The sequence below is a fragment of the Giraffa tippelskirchi genome, chromosome 2, assembly GCF_054371585.1.
Source record: "Giraffa tippelskirchi isolate mGirTip1 chromosome 2, T2T-mGirTip1v1.2.pri, whole genome shotgun sequence".
Lineage (NCBI taxonomy): Eukaryota > Metazoa > Chordata > Mammalia > Artiodactyla > Giraffidae > Giraffa > Giraffa tippelskirchi.
Window position 1 is genome coordinate 165,136,427 of NC_137276.1, and position 18,388 is coordinate 165,154,814.

Sequence of the window (18,388 nt, forward strand, 5' to 3'; positions counted from 1 at the left end):
AGTTAATTAAAATGAAACTGTGAATTCTGGGTAAAGATGTGTTTATTTAAAGGATTATTTGTATTTAAAGTATTTAATAATTTCAGTACTAGATTGTTGTTGTTCAGTCACTAAGTAGTGTCTGGCTCTTTGTGACCCCATGAACTGCTTCATGCCAGGCTTCCCTGTACTTCACTGTCTCCCTGAATTTGCTCAAACTCAAGTCCATTGAGTTAGTGATGCCATCCAGCCATTTCATCTTCTGTCATTCCCCTTCTCCTCCTGCTCTCAATCTTTCCCAGCATCAGGATCCTTTCCAGTGAGTTGGCTCTTTGCATCAGGTGGCCATAATATTGGAGCTTCAGTTTGAGCAACAGTCCTTCTAGTATTCAGAGTTGATTTCCTTTAGGATTGACTGGTTTGATCTCCTTGCTGTCCAAGGGACTTTCGATTCTTCTCCAGCACCACAGATCGAAAACATAGTAATATATACTAGTTTTTTAATAAAAACAATACTGAAAATGTTGTATCATGCAGACAGGTTAATCTGTTTCTAATTCATTAGTTGAGAAGGAAAGATAAGATAAAAGGTCCTGCTTTTTACATTTCTAATTGAGAATAAATTGGCCCAAAATAAGAAAATGTCCATTCTGTGTTAGTCGAAGAAGCCAGTGTTTCTAAAGGATGAATTAATTTGTTAAATCAACTACTGCTCTTTATTCATTTGGCCACCCTACTCAGCATGTGGGATCTTTGTTCCCTACCATATATCGAACCTATGGTACCTGCAGTAGAAGTATGGAGTCTTAACTACTGGACTACCAGGGAATTCCCAACTATTACTATTTTTTAAAAAAATCTTATTAACGTATGAAAACAGTGGCTGACTTTATTTTTTTGGGCTCCAAAATCACTGCAGATGGTGATTGCAGCCATGAAATTAAAAGACGCTTACTCTTTGGAAGGAAAGTTATGACCAACCTAGGCAGCATATTAAAAAGCAGAGACATTACTTTGCCAACAAAGGTCCATCTAGTCAAGGCTATGGTTTTTCCAGTAGTCATGTATGGATGTGAGAGTTGGACTATAAAGAAAGCTGAGCGCCGAAGAATTGATGCTTTTGAACTGTGGTGTTGGAGAAGACTCTTGGGAGTCCCTTGGACTGCAAGGAGATCCAACCAGTCCATCCTAAAGGAGATCAGTCCTGGGTGTTCACTGGAAGGACTGATATTGAAGCTGAAACTCCAATACTTTGGCCAGCTGATGCGAAGAGCTGACTCACTGGAAAAGACCCTGATGCTGGGAAGGATTGAGGGCAGGAGGAGACAGGGACAACAGAGGATGAGATGGCTGGACGGCATCACTGACTCAATGGACATGAGTTTGGGTGGACTCAGGGAGTTGGTGATGGACAGGGAGGCCTTGCGTGCTGCGGTTCATGGGGTTGCAAAGAATCGGACACGACTGAGTGACTGAACTGAATTGAACTGAACATATTTTGTGAGTTGTGTTGTTACTGTAGTTATAGAGAAATAAATCATTGGGCTCCATTGCAGCCACTTGTTGAGGTATTCTCAGATTGACTTTAATGGCAAAGCTTAGATTTCTAATCAGAAACCATTTCTTTTATGTGTGAGCACACCTTTACATTGTGTCTAGTGTCTTATGTAATTCTGGGTGCATATTCTAGACAGAGGAGATAAAAATGACTGATTCTAGTATTGAATAAGATAAAATTATCAACAGATGAACTGACTTTTTAATGGACCATTTATGTTTTTAAATGAAAATATTTAATTATATTTTGTATTTGAAGTAATAATTCTAGTTCCCTCTTGTTATTTTTGGTTTTTAATAGTATTTTAACATTTTTATTAATGAAGAATTGACACTTTAAATAGCTGAACTTATTTTCAAATGGGTATTTCTGTAATCTCTTCTTGGGTCTCCTGTATTATTAGAGTAGGATACTTTTTATAAAAATCAGGTGAACTTAATTTTTTGTTTCTTTACATAGTAACCATTATTGAAGCAGAAGAGATTAAGAAGAGGTGGCAAGAATACACAGAGGAACTATACAAAAAAGGTCTTAGTGACCCAGAAACCATGATGATGTGGTCACTGACCTAGACCCAGACATCGTGGAGTGTGAAGTCAGGTGGGCCTTAGGAAGGATTACTGCAAACAAAGCTAGTAGAGGTGATGGAATTCCAGCTGAACTATTTAAAAATCCTAAAAGATAATGCTGTTAATGTGCTGTGCTCAATATGTCATCAAATTTGCAAAACGTGGCAGCGGACTCAGGAAAAGGTCAGTTTTCATTCCAATCTCAAAGAAGGACAATGCTAAAGAATGTTCAAACTACTGTACAGTTGAGCTCGTTTAACATGCTAGCAAGGTAATGCTGAAAATCCTTCAAGATAGGCTTCAGCAATATGTGAACTGAGAACTTCCAAATGTACAAGGTAGACTTAGAAAAGACAAAAGAACAAGAGATCAAATTGGCAACATCTGTTGCATCATAGAAAAGGCAAGGGAATTCGAGGAAAACATCTACTTTGCTTCATTGACTATGCTAAAGCCTTTGGTTTTGTGGATCACAACAAGCTGTGGAAAATTCTTAAAGAGATTGAAATATCAGACCACCTTACCTGCCTCCTGGGAAACCTGTATGCAGGACAGGAAGCAACGGTTAGAACTGGACATGGAACAACAGACTGGTTCATAGTTGAGAAAGGAGTTCATCATGGCTGTATATATTGTCACCCTGCTTATTTAACTTATATGCAGAGTACATCATGTGAAATGCCGGGCTGGCTGAATCTCAAACTAGAATCAAGATTGCCGGGAGAATCAACAACCGCAGATTTGCAGATGATACCACTCTAATGGCAGAAAATGAAGAGGAACTAAAGCTCCCCTTGATGAAGGTGAAAGAAGAGAGTGAAAAAGCTGGATTAAAACTCAGCATTCAAAAAATGAAGATCATAGCATTCGGTCCTATCACTTCATGGCAAATAGAAGGGGAAAAAGTGGAAATAGTGACAGGTTTTATTTTCTTGGGCTGCAAAATCACTGCTAACTGTGACTGCAACCATGAAATTAAAAGATGCCTGCTCCTTGAAAGGAAAGCTGTGACAAATGTAGACAGTGTATTAAAAGCAGAGCCATCTCTTTGCCAACAAAGATCTGTATAGTCAAAGCTATGGTTTTTCCAGTAGTTGTGTATGGATGTGAGAGTTGGACCATAAAAAACGGCTGAGTGCTAAAGAATTGATGTTTTCGAATTGTGGTGCTGGAGAAGACTCTTGATGAGTCCCTTGTATAGCAAGGAGATCAAGCCACTCAATTCTTAAGGAAATCACCCTTGAATATTCATTGAAGGAATGATGCTGAAGCTGAAGCTCCAATACATTGGCCACCTGATGCAAAAAGGTGACTCCTTGGAAAATATCCTGATTCAGGCAAGAGGAGACGGAGGCGATAGAGGATGAGATGATTTGATGTCATCATCGACGCAATGGACAGGAGTTTGAGCAAACTCTGGAGATAGTGAAAGACAGTGAATCCAGATAGTGAAAGACAGTGAATCCTGGCGTGATGCAGTCTATGGGGTTGCAAAGAATCGGACACGACTTAGCGACGGAACAACAACAACGATCATTACTGTAGATAGCATTTTAATTTCAAATTTTATTTTCACTGATCTTATCCTTACTTCAAATATGTTAATTTTTTTTGACTCCCAGAATATTGTTAAGAGTAACGTTAAATATATTTTAATTGGGAATGTCCTCTCCTGTTGTGCTATGTTAAAGTAAACATTTATTTGGATGCAAGAGATCTGGTTGAATTCTTTGCCATGATAGTTAAGTGTTGTGTAACCATGAGTACTTAACCTCTTAAACCTCAGTTTCATGATCTTTTTGATTTACATTTTTAATTGGAGGAAAATTTCTTTTCAGTGTTGTGTTGGTTTATGCTATACACTGCCAATCAGCCATAATTATACATATCTTACCTCCCTTTTGAGCCTGCCTCTCTTTCCCTCTCTCCATTCCATCCCTCAAAGTCATCACAGAGTGCCAAGCTGGGCTTCCTGTGTTATATAGCAACTTCTTGCCCAGCTATCTATTTTACACATGGTGGTATGTATATGTTAATTCTACTTTCTCCATTTGTCCCTGTCTTTTCTTCCCCCACTATGTCCACAAGTCTGTTCTCCAAATCTGTGTTTCCATTCCTTCCCTGCAAATAGATTCATTAATACAATTTTCTAGATTACATATTTATGTGTTAATATACGGTATTTGTTTTTCTGTTTCTGACTTACTTCACTTTGTGTAACAGTTTTTAGGTTCATCCACCTCACTAGAATTGACTCAGATTTTTTCTTTTTTATGACTGAGTAGTATTCCATTGTATATATGTACCACATCTTCTTTATCCATTCATCTGTCCATGTGCTTCTAGGTTGCTTCCATATCCTAGCTATTGTAAATAGGGCTGCTATGAACATTGGGGTACACATGTCTTTTTCAGCTGTGGTCTTCTCAGGGTGTATGCCCAGTAGTGGGATAACTGAGTTATATGGTAGTTTTATTCCTAAGTTTTAAAGTAATCTCCATACTGTTCTTCCGTAGTGACTATGTCAATTTACATTTCCACCAATGAAACAACGGACAGAAGATTTATTTCCAGAGTATATAAGCAGCTCATACAGATCAATATCAGAAAAACAAACAGCCCAATCAAAAAATGGGCAGAAAACCTAAAAACACACTTCACCAAAGAGGACTTACAGATGGCCAATAAACACATGAAAAGATGCTCAGCATCACTAATTATTAGAGAAATGCAAATCAAAACTACAGTGAGGTATCACTTCACACCAGTCAGAATGACCATCATAAAAAATATACAAACAATACATGCTGGAGAGGATATGGAGAAAAGGGAACTCTCTTGCACTGTTGGTGGGAATGCAAATTGATTCAGTTTCATCATATGTAGAATGGAGACAAACAGTAGTCCCTTCCCAGGTAATTGTGTCTGTAGGATTTTCTTTTTTAACTAAGTGGATTGACTACATTGATTGTGAAATTTTTAAGATTTTGGCTTAATTTTTGGTGAAAGTAGAAATGGAAAATCATTCTAGAAAGACTTGGTTAGGGTAGTTTCTGGGATAGTAGGTTTGAATTTGGGGGATTTCCTTTTCTCCTCAGGATAGATCTGGTCATGAAAATTACACTCTGAGTTCTAATAAATGAATTTTTCAAAGCAGGTAGTGTAAATTAAAAGAACACGTAGGTCTACTTTGTTACTGAATCGAAATTCTAAGCGTATTCATAGAAATCTCTTGCCTGAAACAAAGTTTTTTCCTTTACTTTTTTTTTTTTAAACACTGTTCAGAGAGTATCATTAAATCATAAAAATAACTAACGTAAAAGTAGAATTTGACTGAATACTTTCAAATGTGATTTAATTAAAAAATGCTAAAGGACTTGAAGCATTTTTCCTCTCAGATTCTTAAAGCCATCATGGTTTGGTGGTGGTAGTAGTGGTGAGAAACAGGAAGGGCATAGCACAGTGGACTTCGGAGGGCCTGGTCGTGGTGGTGGTTTAGTTGCTCAGTTGTGTACAACTCTTTGTGACCTATGGACTGTAGCCCGCCAGGCTCCCCTGTCCATGGGATTTCCAAGGCAAGAATACTGTTTCCTTCTCCAGGGGATCATCTCGATCCAGGGATCAAACTGGAGTGTCCTGCATTGCAGGGCAATTCTTTATGTCTGAGCCACAGACCATTATAAAGGCTTTGGTTCTGCCACTTACTAGTTTTGTAACCTTTAGTCAGTTTTTTCTTCTTTAAAATGTAAATAATATTAGCACCCACATCATAGGTTTGTTTTTTTTTATTGAGTTAATATCTGCAGAGATGTAGCAACATTATTGACCAAAGTCCAAAGCACATACTATTCATTGTATTCTTAAATGTGGAACCAACATTAAAAGATCACTTCTCTTTTGGAAAAGTAACAAAGGGAGAATTAATTGATCCCTGCTTTGATTTTCCTGTGATAAATTGCTTATAAATTGCTTAGACTTCAGTTATAGCACTTAACACTTTGCATTATCATCACTAACATTATCTGTTATATGTTTATTTACTATCCAAGCTAGATTAGGAACTCCTTTGGGAAGAGATCACAGTATTTTAATGCGTGTCTTAGAAATCTTAGGTAGTATTGCATATACATATCAGGTGATCAAAAATGTTGATTCAGTTAATGACAAAAATGTCCCAATTAATGACCTGCTGTTAAATACATTGAAATACTGTGGAAGGGTAGTAGCTAATGGTCCTTGCAAGAAATTTCATTTATTTCTTAATATGTGTTTTGTCTTAATTTGGTTATACCTGTGCAAGTGATTATAATCACAGAATAATTAGCCAGCAGAGTCTTAAATCAGAAGAGGTGCTAAGCAGGAATATTCACTCACTCTTTAAGTAGGGGAAGTGGGGCAGGGAAAGAGGAAGATCTTACCTGATCATTGGGCTTCCCTTGTGGCTTAGCTGGTAAAGAATCCACCTGCATGCAGGAGACCTGTGTTTGATCCCTGAGTTGGGAAGATCCCCTGGAGAAGGGAACGGCTACCCACTCCAGTGTTCTGGCCTGGAAATTCCATGAATTGTATAGTCCACGGAATTGCAAAGAGTCGGACATGACTGAGTGACTTTCACTTTACCTGATCATTAGGTGGTTGTTCAAGTAACTTTATCCCTTTCTTTTTATATTGACAAGGTCTTAGTTTCCAGCCTGGTAGATTCTTTTCCTAATTCTTGGTGGAGAGGAGTGGCAGAGGAGAAAGAGGGATAGAGACACTTGGAAGGAGAACTGAAATTGGTAGATGATGCTAAATAATTTAGGTTTCTAGAGACAGACTGTGGGGTCTATGAGTTAGGGAAAATTGTGTGTTTCCATGGTGGGAAAGGTTGTGATGGGAAAGACATTCCAAAATTTCTGTTTATAGATTTGCACTTTGAGGTTATATTATTCTGTACATTTGGGGGATGTGTGTATTTGGAAGTGAAACATGTTTCCCTTTTTTTCTTGCTTCACTATTTTTGTTTCTTTCTTTTTTAACATATCTAGTTATAGTTTTTGATGCGTGACAGCTTTAATTTAGGGCTTTCAATAAAAAGTGATGCAGAAAAGTAAGTAGGCTTTTTGTGAAAATGTTTTCAACGGAATATTAGCATTTTAAAAACATTTGTCCAGCTGTATATTATATGATGACATAAGTAATAAAATATTGGTTGTTGACTTGATATATCCTGTCAACTTTAAAAGACTTGTAATGTAATACCAAAGTTTGTAATTTGAAGATTTTTTATTTACTGTATATAGACTTTACCATGCCTTTTCTGTTCAACTTTATTCCTGTGAACTGTTAGAAATTCTAAAAGTTGAATTTAGTAAAGAATGTACAGTGGTGAATAAGAGTGTAGTGCAGATATAGGTTTGTTTTACTTTACATATTTTTAGTACTGTCTACTACAATAATATAGTTCTATGGCTTTTATCCTTTTGGTGCTAATGCTATAGAAAATACATATTTAAAAGTAGTTTTAGGTAATTGAAAAGAATGGCATATATGCTCTTTTAAATGCTTGGGAACAAAACTTTGAGGCTGGCAATTAAGAGGTTAGTAGAAATAAATTATTTTAAATAGGTTTTGTTGTTGTTGTTGTTGTTGATGACTAGTTAAGCAACAAAGCTACTGACTGGCTAAGGACTAGAAAATGCTGAATTATCAGAAAGGCTGTGGTAATCCCTTGATGAAGTTGTGTTAAACGCAACTTTGAATTAATATACTTGGTTGTTTTCTGAAGATTTAGAGTTTAATTGTTCTGCTTTTAAAATTATAATTTTATTGATTTGCAAGATATTTATTAAGCCCTAAAAATGTGTTTGGGTTATTATATAAAATGCTTAATTATTTCTGAATAAAGGTTATATTTGGCATATTCTTTTTTTCTAATAAAATTTCAGGTTTCAGTCCTCTTTACCTCCATTTCGTATACCAGTAAAGCATGTCCCAATTGCAGGAAGAAAATTTTATATGTCCAATATCAATGCAGTACCAACATAGAGTGTTAATTTTCTACATTAGTTGCTAAAAGATTGATTATAGCATGACACTGAAAAAAAATCTGTGGACGATTTTAATGTTATTAAACACCTTTGTCTTGAAAATTTTAAATTTTAACATTTTTGTAGTTTCAAAAACAAATGTTTTTAATATAATTAGACTTTTGAGATGAGGGAAATGTTACTGTGAGATTTCATCAGGAAATAGAACTATTTGAGTAATTGAGAACATCAACATATGATTTTAGTGAAGTACATTTTGTGTCTTCCTTTCTATTCTAAGTTGTTTATGGTAATTCTAGTTTATTGCCGTGATTTTAAAGAAATCCTAATCCTTAGCTAGAAGTTAAATTTGAAAAAGTCCAATTAGTGCCTGGGTCATTTCTTCATGAAATCATTCAGCACTGATGGGTCATTACAGTTGTACTGTTCTAAGTGAACTAATATTATTTAATCCATGGAAAGAATTTTGTCTGATTTAGCACATTTTGATATAACTGTTATAACTATTTTATCTGGCTTTAAGAATGTATCTGATCATGATTTTTTGAGGGGAATAACCTGTATTTTTGTACTTTTATAGGCTAGAGGGAGGAACCAACAGCTTGGAAATTCGACCAAGTGATCTGGCGGGATGGGCATTTTCCTGACCTATTTTGTAGAGGTAATCTAACACTGTTTTCTTCACTCTTACCTGTGATTGATGCCTGTATACTTGAACATGAACACACGTGTCACAGCTGTTGGATAGCACTCTGCTTTTCCTGGATAATCCCTTTTTCTTTTATACTTAAATATTCCTGCAGTACAGGAGACCCCGGTTTGATTCCTGGGTGGGGAAGATCCCTTGGAGAAGAGATAGGCTACCCACTCCAGTATTCTTGGGCTTCCCTGGTGGCTCACCTGGTGAAGAATCTGCCTGCAATGCGGGAGACCTGGGTTCAATTCCTGGGTCAGGAAGATCCCCTGGAGGAGGGCATGGCAACCCACTCCAGTATTCTTGCCTGGAGACTCCCCATGGACACAGGAGCCTGGTGGTCTACAGTCCATGGGGTCACAAAGAGTCAGACACGGCTGAGCAACTAAGCACACAGCACAGCATGAATATTACATATAGATAGCATGATATGAACATCTGTACCTAGGAAATAATTGATGTTATTCATTCTCTTTGATGAAAACCATTACCTTTTCTCACTTGACAAGATTATTTGCACTTCTCTTTTTTAGGCCCAAGGTCCCTTATTTTAGGAAGACCCAAAATCCTCTCCTGTCTTGCTGGGCTATGTTGGTACATATAGTAGACCTGTGCTTTTATCTTTCAAAGTCAAAAAAATTAAACATGAACAGTTTTCAGGATATTTACATGTGGAACATATTCTCATGCCATTATTAATGATAACAGTTCTAAGATTCTCATCTTCACCAGACACTCCAACTTGTGGAACTGTGAGAAGTAAATGCTTATTATTTAAGCCACCTGGTCTTGGATATTTTGTTTCAGCAAGGAGCCTTTTCTTAATCCATGTGTATCCATGCTATATGCCTGGATGATCACAGTGAACATTCCTCTGGCCTTAGGAATGGACATTTCATTGATTCAACCAGAGGCAATTCTGTTGAATGAGAAACTAACTCTTTTTTTCCCCTGGGTTTGGAGCTGTGAAGATATAAGCTTCTCTTGCCACCACAGGGAAGATTTGCCCAAGAATGGACCAATATAGAGAAGAACAGCATCAAGACAGAGCAAAACCAGGTGCTGATATAAGTCCCTAGATCGAGCTGTGCTTGAAGCCTTCTCAGTTGTGTCAACCAGTAAATCCCACTTTTTAGTCAAACTACTTTCTGTTCTGTTACTTGCAACCTAAAGAGTCCTGATTAATATGTAGAATGAGGTGAATGACTTGATTGTGACTTAATAAATTGGAATCTTTATAATTATGCATTTGTGTTTGAATAAATGGATATGTCCTAAAAAAAATTCTAAGATTCTCATAAATTTTGTTTTGAGGATTCTTTTAATATGAAGATGTGAAAATATTAGTGGTTTTAGTGGTCATATTTTAAGATTTCATTTAACATTTTTTACTTCTTAGGTCTATTATAAGAGGAATAGACACTTAAGCTGTAGAGAATGTTATAAAAAAAGTTAAAAAGGCTCTCATTCCCATTCACTGTTAACATTTGTGTGTGTGTGTGTGTGTGTGTGTGTATCATTCCGTATATTTTCCATACGTATGCATACATTTATATGTATACATATATTTACATAATCTTTATAAAAATGAAATCACAGCATACATATTATTTAGCAAAATACCTTTTTTGTTGTTAACTTCTGTGCCTTTGCATATAATTCCTTCTCATTTCATTCTATCCAGTATTCCAATATGTCGATGTACCATAATTATTTTAACTAGCTGCCTATTTATGAATATAGGGGTTTTTTTTGTAGTATTAAATGGGAATATAGTGAATATTCTTAGATACATTTTTGCACATAGTTAAAAATACCTTTGCAGTATCAATTCCTAAGGAAAAAATTGTTGGGTCAAAAGTGTATACATTTAATAATTTACGGTTGAATTGCCTAACTAAAAAGATTGTCCCAACATCAGTAGTCTGGGAAAATGGGAATCTCTTTATCTCTTTGATGATACTAGCTAGTGTCAAACTTTTTAATATTTGTCAGGTTTTTGTTAGTATTGTTTTTCAAAATTTCGTTAGGAGTTTCAGTATTTTTTCCCCATTGTTATTGGCCATGTGTATATTTTCAGTGATCTTTTTGGTCATGTGTTTGTTTTTACTCAGTTTTTGCTTATCTTTTGATTTTGCTTTTGCCTTGTAGAAGTTTTAATTTTTTATGATTGAATTTAGTGATCTTTTTATTCATGGTCAAGGGTTGGGGAGGTGGTTTCCTGTGTAAGGTTTAAAAGGTCTTTACCACTGATTGTAGGACTCATTTTTCCTTCCATATTGTAACATCTCTGAAAGACATGAATTTCTGTCTTGTCATAGTTTGGCATTGTTTTTTTCTTAGTAACATAAAATAGTTGTGTTTCTTAGGATTGGTAGTTTTAAATTCAGTGAACTTGAAAAATTGTATGGGTTTTCTATTTTTATGGTTTAAATTGTTTAAAATCTTTTTGATTTATATTGAATATTTTTGGTATAAGCAGTAAATGGAGAGATCAGCTTTACTGTTTTCCAGATGGCTGACCATTTGTCCTCATTCCAGTTATTGAATGATGCGTTTCTTTTCTACATATTTGAAATGCCACATTTATCATATACTGAATTTCCATGTTTTTTGGGAAGGCAGAGTCTGTTTCTGAAATCATTTCTGTTCAGTTCATCTGCCTGCTTGTTTTTTGTGCTGATAGTTCTGAGAATTCTGTAAAGGAACTGCTTATAAACTCAATTTTACATAAATGATTTTTTATTAGAAATAATAGGATTAGGGCTATTGAAGAAGATGTATATGTTCACCATAACAACTAAAAAGATAAAATGCCTGGGATAAATCTAACTTGAAAAAAAAGCTTAAACTACTGAGAGATAAGGAAGAAAATATGATTAATTCAAATTTTTGATAGATATGATAGAAAGTTGTCATTTCACTATAGAAATATAATTGATTTTTCTTTATTGATCTAATCTCTTGTGGCCTTGCTGAACTGCTTATTTTTATTAGTCCTTGTAACTTTTTTGTGGATTTATTAGGAAATTTCTACATATGAAATCACATCACTAGAGGTTTATTTCTTATTATCTAATCTGGATAGCTTTGCTTAATTGGTTGGTTGATTTTGCCTACTTTGTTTTACTAGTTAGAACTAGTTTTACTAGTTAGAACACTTAGTACAGTGTTGAATAGAAGTGATGAAAATGTACATTCTGGTTTTTAGGAGGATAGCATTCAGTGTTTAACCATTAAACATGATGTTAACATTTTTTGTAGATACCTTTTATCAGTTTGAGGAAGTTCTCATCTAGTCTTAGTTTGTTTAGATTTTTTTGGTCATGAGTAAATGTTGAATTTTGTCAAGTGCTTTCTTTTATGTTTATTGAGATATCCATGTAGCTTTTGTCCTTTATTCTTTTAATATGGTGTATTATATTGATTTTCAGTTGTTAAACTAGCTTTGCTTTCATGGGATAAATATTACTTGGTCTTGGTGTATAGGCCTTTCTTTTTATTCTGTTGCTAGGTTCAGTCTGCTAATACCTTGTAAGCATATTGTATCTGTTCATGAGACACATTGGAGTGTAGTTTTCATCTGATGTCTTTATATCAAAGAAACTCTAGCCTTACAGATTGAGTTGGAAGATGTACTCTCTTCCTTTGTTTCATGAAGGAGTTTATGAAGGATTGGTATTTCCTCCTTAAATATTTGATGGAATTCATCAGTGAAGCCATTTCTTTTTGGGAGGATTTTTAAATATTAAGTCTGTTTGTTCAGATTTTTCTGTTTCCTCTTTAGTTAATGTGTCAGTAATATGTGTCTTTTAAGAAATTTTATAAAAGTTGTTCAATTTCTTGGCATTTGTTTATAGTATTCCTTCCCTTATAATTCTTTAAATTTTTGCGAGGTCAGTGTTAATATCCCTTCTTTCATTTCTAATTTTGGTAGCTTGTATTTTTTCCTTTTTTTTTAAATTTATTTTTAATTGGAGGATAATTGCTTTACAATGTTGTTGGTTTCTGCCATATGACAGCATGAATCAGCCATAAGTGTGTATGTGTGTGTATATATATCCCGTTTTTTTTTTCTCTTTGCTGTTGGTCAGTTTTCATAAAAGTTTGTAAATTTTTTGAGTCTTTTTAAAAGAACCAAGTTTTTCTCTATTTTTCTGTTTTGTATTTCATGTGTTTCTGCTCTAAATTTTGAATATTTTTTCCAGCTTGCTTTAGGGTTTAATTTGCTCTTTTTCTGGTTTATTGAAATGGAGGCTCATGTCACTGATTTGAGATTCCACTTTTTTTTAAATATATAAAAGTATATCATGCCGTCTCAGTACTGCTTTAGCTGCATCCCATTAATTTTGTTATGTTTGTTTTATTCATTCAGTTAAAAGTATTCTCTAACATCTCTTTTAATTTCTTCTTTGCGGTATGTACTATTCAGAATTGTGAAGTTTAATTTTCCAACACTTGAAAAATTTCCAGTTGATAGCTATTTAATTCTAGTTTCGGAGAAGGCAATGGCACCCCACTCCAGTACTCTTGCCTGGAAAATCCCATGGACGGAGGAGCCTGGTAGGCTACAGTCCATGGGGTCGCTAAGAGTCGGACACGACTGAGTGACTTCACTTTCACTTTTCCCTTTCATGCACTGGAGAAAGAAATGGCAACCCATTCCAGTATTCTTGCCTGGAGAATCCTAGGGACGGCAGAGCCTGGTGAGCTGCCGTCTATGGGGTCGCACAGAGTCGGACACGACTGAAGCGACTTAGCATAGCATAGCATAGCATTGCATAATTCTAGTTTAGTTGATATCTACTTAAATTTTGTTATGGTTGGAGAACATACGTATGTTGTATGACTTCAGTCCTTTTACATTTTTAAGGCTTGTTTAATGTTCTAGCATTTGATCTGTCCTGGAGAGTGTGTGCTTGGAAACAATATGTTTTATGTTGTTTGTTGGAGTTTTGTATATATGCCAGCTAGGTCTAGTTGATTGAGAGTGTTTTTCTGTTTTCAGATGTTCTGTATCTTTGTTAATTTGCTGTTTATTTATTCTATCAAGTATTTAGAGTGCAGTATTGAAATCTCCAGTGATAATTTGTTGAATTTTCTGTTTTCTTTTTAATAATGTTATTGTTTCATTATTTTAGGGTTTACAGTTGTTATAATACTTTCCTGATTTATTGACTATCATTAGAAAGAGATATCTTTCTTCATCTTTAGTATTTGTCTTAAAGTCTGTTTTGTCTAATTCTAATGTAACCACTCCACCTGTCTTGTGGTTACTCTTTCCATGGGGGTGGGAGTGGGGTGTGGGTGTGTGTGGGGGTGTGTGTTTGGGGGTGTGTCTGTGGGGGTGTGTCCATCCTTGTTCCCCATCTTTTTACTTTCAGTCTTGAATTTAAAGCCTGTCTCTTGCTGGCAGCACATGGTTGAATCTTGTGTTTTTTTATCCAATCTGACAGTCTCTACCTTTCCATTGGGCTGTTCAGACATTCATATTTAATTATGGACTTGGTTAGATTTACATTTGCCATTTGCTTTATGTATATCTCATGGGTTTTGTTTCTCAGTGCTTCCTTACTGCCTTTTGAGTTAAATGTCTTTTAGTATGCCGTATTAGTTACTCTGTTGGTGTTTTTTTCTAAATATAATTTAAGATATTTTCTTTGTGGTTGCTATGATGTTTACATTATACATTTTAACATTAAATAGAATTATTTACTGTTAAATTTAACATTATTTAATGTTAACATTAACATTAACTTTTTAATGTTAAATTTAACATTAAATAGACTTATTTAATAGTGCCATTAAGTCAATATCGGTAAAATATAGAAACTTTGCTCAGTATAGCTCCATTTTCTCCTTCCTCTATTGTGCCACTATTGCTATATATATATATAACATCCATATATGCTATAAACCTGGCAATACAGTGTTAAAAGTATTGCTTTATATATACTTATGTCTTTTAAAGATGTTAAGAGAAGAAATGAGAAAAACGTATTTATAGTCTTCTAGCTTAACCCACATATTTACCATTTTTGGTGTTCTTTTCTTCCTGTGTATTTTAAGTGTGGTGTCATTTCCTTTCAACCTGATGGACTTCTTTTAGTATTTCTTGTATGGCAGGTCTGCAAAAAATTCTCTCAGTCTTTGTTCATTGGAGACTGTGTTTATTATGCCTTTATTTTGAAGGGTAGTTTTGTTGCCTTCTTGGTTGACAGGTTTTTTTCTTTTAGCACTTTCCGAATGTGATTCCTCTGTCTTGTTGTTCCTGATTGAAAGTCAGCTGTTAGTAAATTTCTGAGCTACAGCTCAGGAAAAGCCTGCTGAATTTATGTTGTAAGCATTACTTAACACAGTATAAGGATGAAAAGACAGCAAAAATATCTTCATACTTCCTCATCCCCTCATTGCAACAAAGCCCTTAACTGGGAGAACCTTATTTCCCTCTCTTTCCTCTTCCTCCTCCACTTCCCACTTACTCTCACCTTATAATATTCAGAGAGCACTTGGATTATGGGTCTGACTAGAGATATGCTTTCAGATAATCATTAGCCCACATCTCCAGTAACATGTACTCAAAGATGAGATGGAGTTGTAAAGTGCTTTTATAATACAATATTATTGTTAAAGACAAAAAAAAAGAAAGCTGTTAATCGTGTTGATGGTTCTCTGCTATGCTGAGTAATTTTTCTCTTTATGCTTACATGATTTTTCTCCTTGTGTTTGTTGTTAACAATTTTGACTAGTGTGTGTCTTTGTAATTATTCTCCATGAGATTCATTGAACTTCTAAGACCTATAGATGTTATTTCTACTGAAAAATCTAATTTGGGAAGTTTTTGGTTTCTGTTTGATTAAAAAAACCCTTATTTCCTGCCCTTACTCTCCTCTCCTTTGGAACTCCAGAAATGTTGGTAAGTTGGTTGCTGAGGCTCTGTTCAGTTTTCTTCAACCTTTTTTTCTTCACTGTCCTTCAGATTGGATAGTTTCTACTAATGTATCTTCAAGGTCATAGATTTTCTTCTGCCACCTTGAATCGTGTAGTGAAGTTTTTGTTTTAGTTATTGTACTTTTCGGCTTCAGAGTTTCCATGTGGTTCTTTTACATAAATGCTCTACCCTTACTGAAAATTTTTTTGTTTGTTGATTGTTTTCATAATTCAACATTGAAGATAGGGTCTGTTACTTTTTAACATGTTTATAATGGATATTTTGAAATCTTTGTTTAAACCAACATTTGGGGATACTCAGAAGCCGTTTGTAGCAATTGCTATTTTTTATTAATGTGGGTCGCATTTTTCTTCCCTCCTTTCCTTCCTTTCTCTCTCCCTCCTCTCCTTTCCTTTCCTTTCTTCCTTCCTCATCTTATAATTTATTGTTGAAAACTGGGCATTTTGGATAACATATTGGAGTAATTTCAGATTGTGACTCCCCCATCCCTGCCTGCCTAGGTTATTGTTACTGTTGTCATTTTGGTATTATTTTTATCTAATACAATCCTACTGAAATTTTTTTATTTTGAATAAAAGTTTATCTGCTAAAATAGACATGCATGAGTGAATATCCAGGAAAATTCTGAAATGAAAGGGTACTGAGAGGTAAATAGCTCCATCAGAATTTAAACTTTAAAAAAATATGGATACAGTGTTGGAATGTTTTAAAAAGTAAATTAGTGTTATACTTTCTGAAGTATGCTTTCGTGACGGCTCAGACGGTAAAGAATCTGCCTACAATTCAGGAGACCTGGGTTTGATCCCTGGGTTGAGAAGCTCGCTGGAGGAGGAAATGGCAACCCACTCCAATATTCTTGCCTGGAGAATTCCATGGACAAAGGAGCCTAGCGGGCTAGAGTCCATGGGGTCGCAGAGTCAGACACGACCGAGTGGCTAACACTTTCCCTTTTTCTGAAGTACAAAGATGGACTTACTACTGGTGTGTTTTAGGTGAGAAAGACTGTTCTTCTTGCCTTTGCACCACTGTAAAAACTGATCTAAAATCATAGGATGTATCGTACACCATTTGGTCTCAGAGCTTCCTGTGGAGGAGTAAATACAAACTATTCTTTATAGATAGGATGTAATGTTTTTAAAGACCTCTATGGTAGGAAACTCCATAAACTCTTTAGTGTATTTAGTCTGTGCTTGGTGGCTCAGATGGTAAAGCATCTGCCCACAATGTGGGAGACCCGGGTTCAATCCCTGGGTCAGGAAGAGCCCCAGGAGAAGGAAATGGCAACCCACTCCAGTACTCTTGCCTGGAAAATTCCATGGATGGAGGAGCCTAGTGGGCTGCAGTCCATGGGGTCGCAAAGAGTTGGACACGACTGAGCGACTTCATTTTCACTTGCACTTTGTAGTCTATGCCGAGAAATATTCACTGATAGGAAGTTTTCTTCTTGTGTATAGCTTATGGTCTTCATTTTTATTTTTGAGGGGTATGGTATGCAATCTTCCTATGATTATTCTCATCTTCTGTCAGTTTTTCTTCTCAGATGACTTTGCTGATTGTATTTCTGTAGGTATTTCATGATTTTACAACTCTAATTTTTTTCTATTGTAAATACATAGGCACTCTGTGTAGGACTAGTTGTTGTTTGTAAGGCCTAAGATTGTATTTGCTTCTCTCTTTACTTCATAGCCTTTACAAAGCAGATATAGTGTTAGGAAGTGATTTTTTAATCATTTATTTTCTGTTTTGTAAATGTTTAGGTATGTAACTTTCTGAATTTTCTTCAGTATCCCATGCCTCTGAAGTTGTTCATCCCAGATCTAGGCAAATTATTCTTTACAAGGCCAGGATTATTTCACAGTTACTCCTCATCACTGTTATATTTTCCCAGTTTCATATTTAAAAACCAGTCATTGCACTGTTTATTCAGACATAGTTTACTATTTACAAAGAGTGATCAATTTATTATGCATGTGAGTTTGTCCATGTTATATTTGTACAGTATTTTTTCTCTCTGTAAGTAATGTTTTTGTTATTTATTTATTTATTTTTTTTTTTGTAGGAATTGGATGGCATAAGCAATTGAGGTGGTACTGAGGGTTTCTGAAGTCTATGAAAGGTAGAAACTCAACCATGATTTCTTTTTCAACTCTGCAGCATTCCCTTCCTTGAAGTCTTCATTTTTACATTAGTCTCAGGTAACTTCAGTACTTAACTTTTCATAATCATGAATAAGTAAATTTTTGTAATATAAAACTTTTTTTTTTGGCTGCTGGATTTTTATGTTGAGTTTGTGTAATAGATTCTTTACGTTTTGTTTATATCTGGAAGAAACTTGGGATTTAATTTTTTTTTGAGAAAATAGTACTAAGAGAAAAATTGATAAATAAAGACATAGTTTTGGGTTTTAAGTTTAACACAGGAAGATATGTGTAGCTTACTATGTAATATTAAATGAAATTTAAGTGGGAAGGTGTTTCCTTCTTTAACCCTTTTTCTCAGCAGGCTATTTTGCATTTTTCACCCACCTGTCATCAATACATACACACCCACATTAAGTTTTCCAGAATTTCCAGGAAAACTGTTTTCATATGTTGGAAAATTAGACCT

General features: G+C 35.1%; 1 protein-coding gene across 22 annotated transcripts in view; it reads left to right on the plus strand.

Annotated features, from left to right (window-relative positions):
* The window catches only part of ZNF148 (zinc finger protein 148), a 135,391-nt gene that overhangs the window by 28,096 nt on the left and 88,907 nt on the right, over nucleotides 1-18,388 (plus strand). For 10 of the 22 annotated variants that reach the window (XM_081571686.1, XM_081571682.1, XM_081571678.1 and 7 more), the window contains exons 2-3: nucleotides 8,716-8,796; nucleotides 17,841-17,976. The gene's annotated coding sequence lies outside the window, so the exon portion shown is untranslated. Of the gene's footprint in view, nucleotides 1-8,715; nucleotides 8,797-9,792; nucleotides 9,889-17,840; nucleotides 17,977-18,388 lie in introns of all 22 variants that reach the window. The other 12 variants (XM_081571691.1, XM_081571694.1, XM_081571685.1 and 9 more) reach the window with 2 other exon arrangements.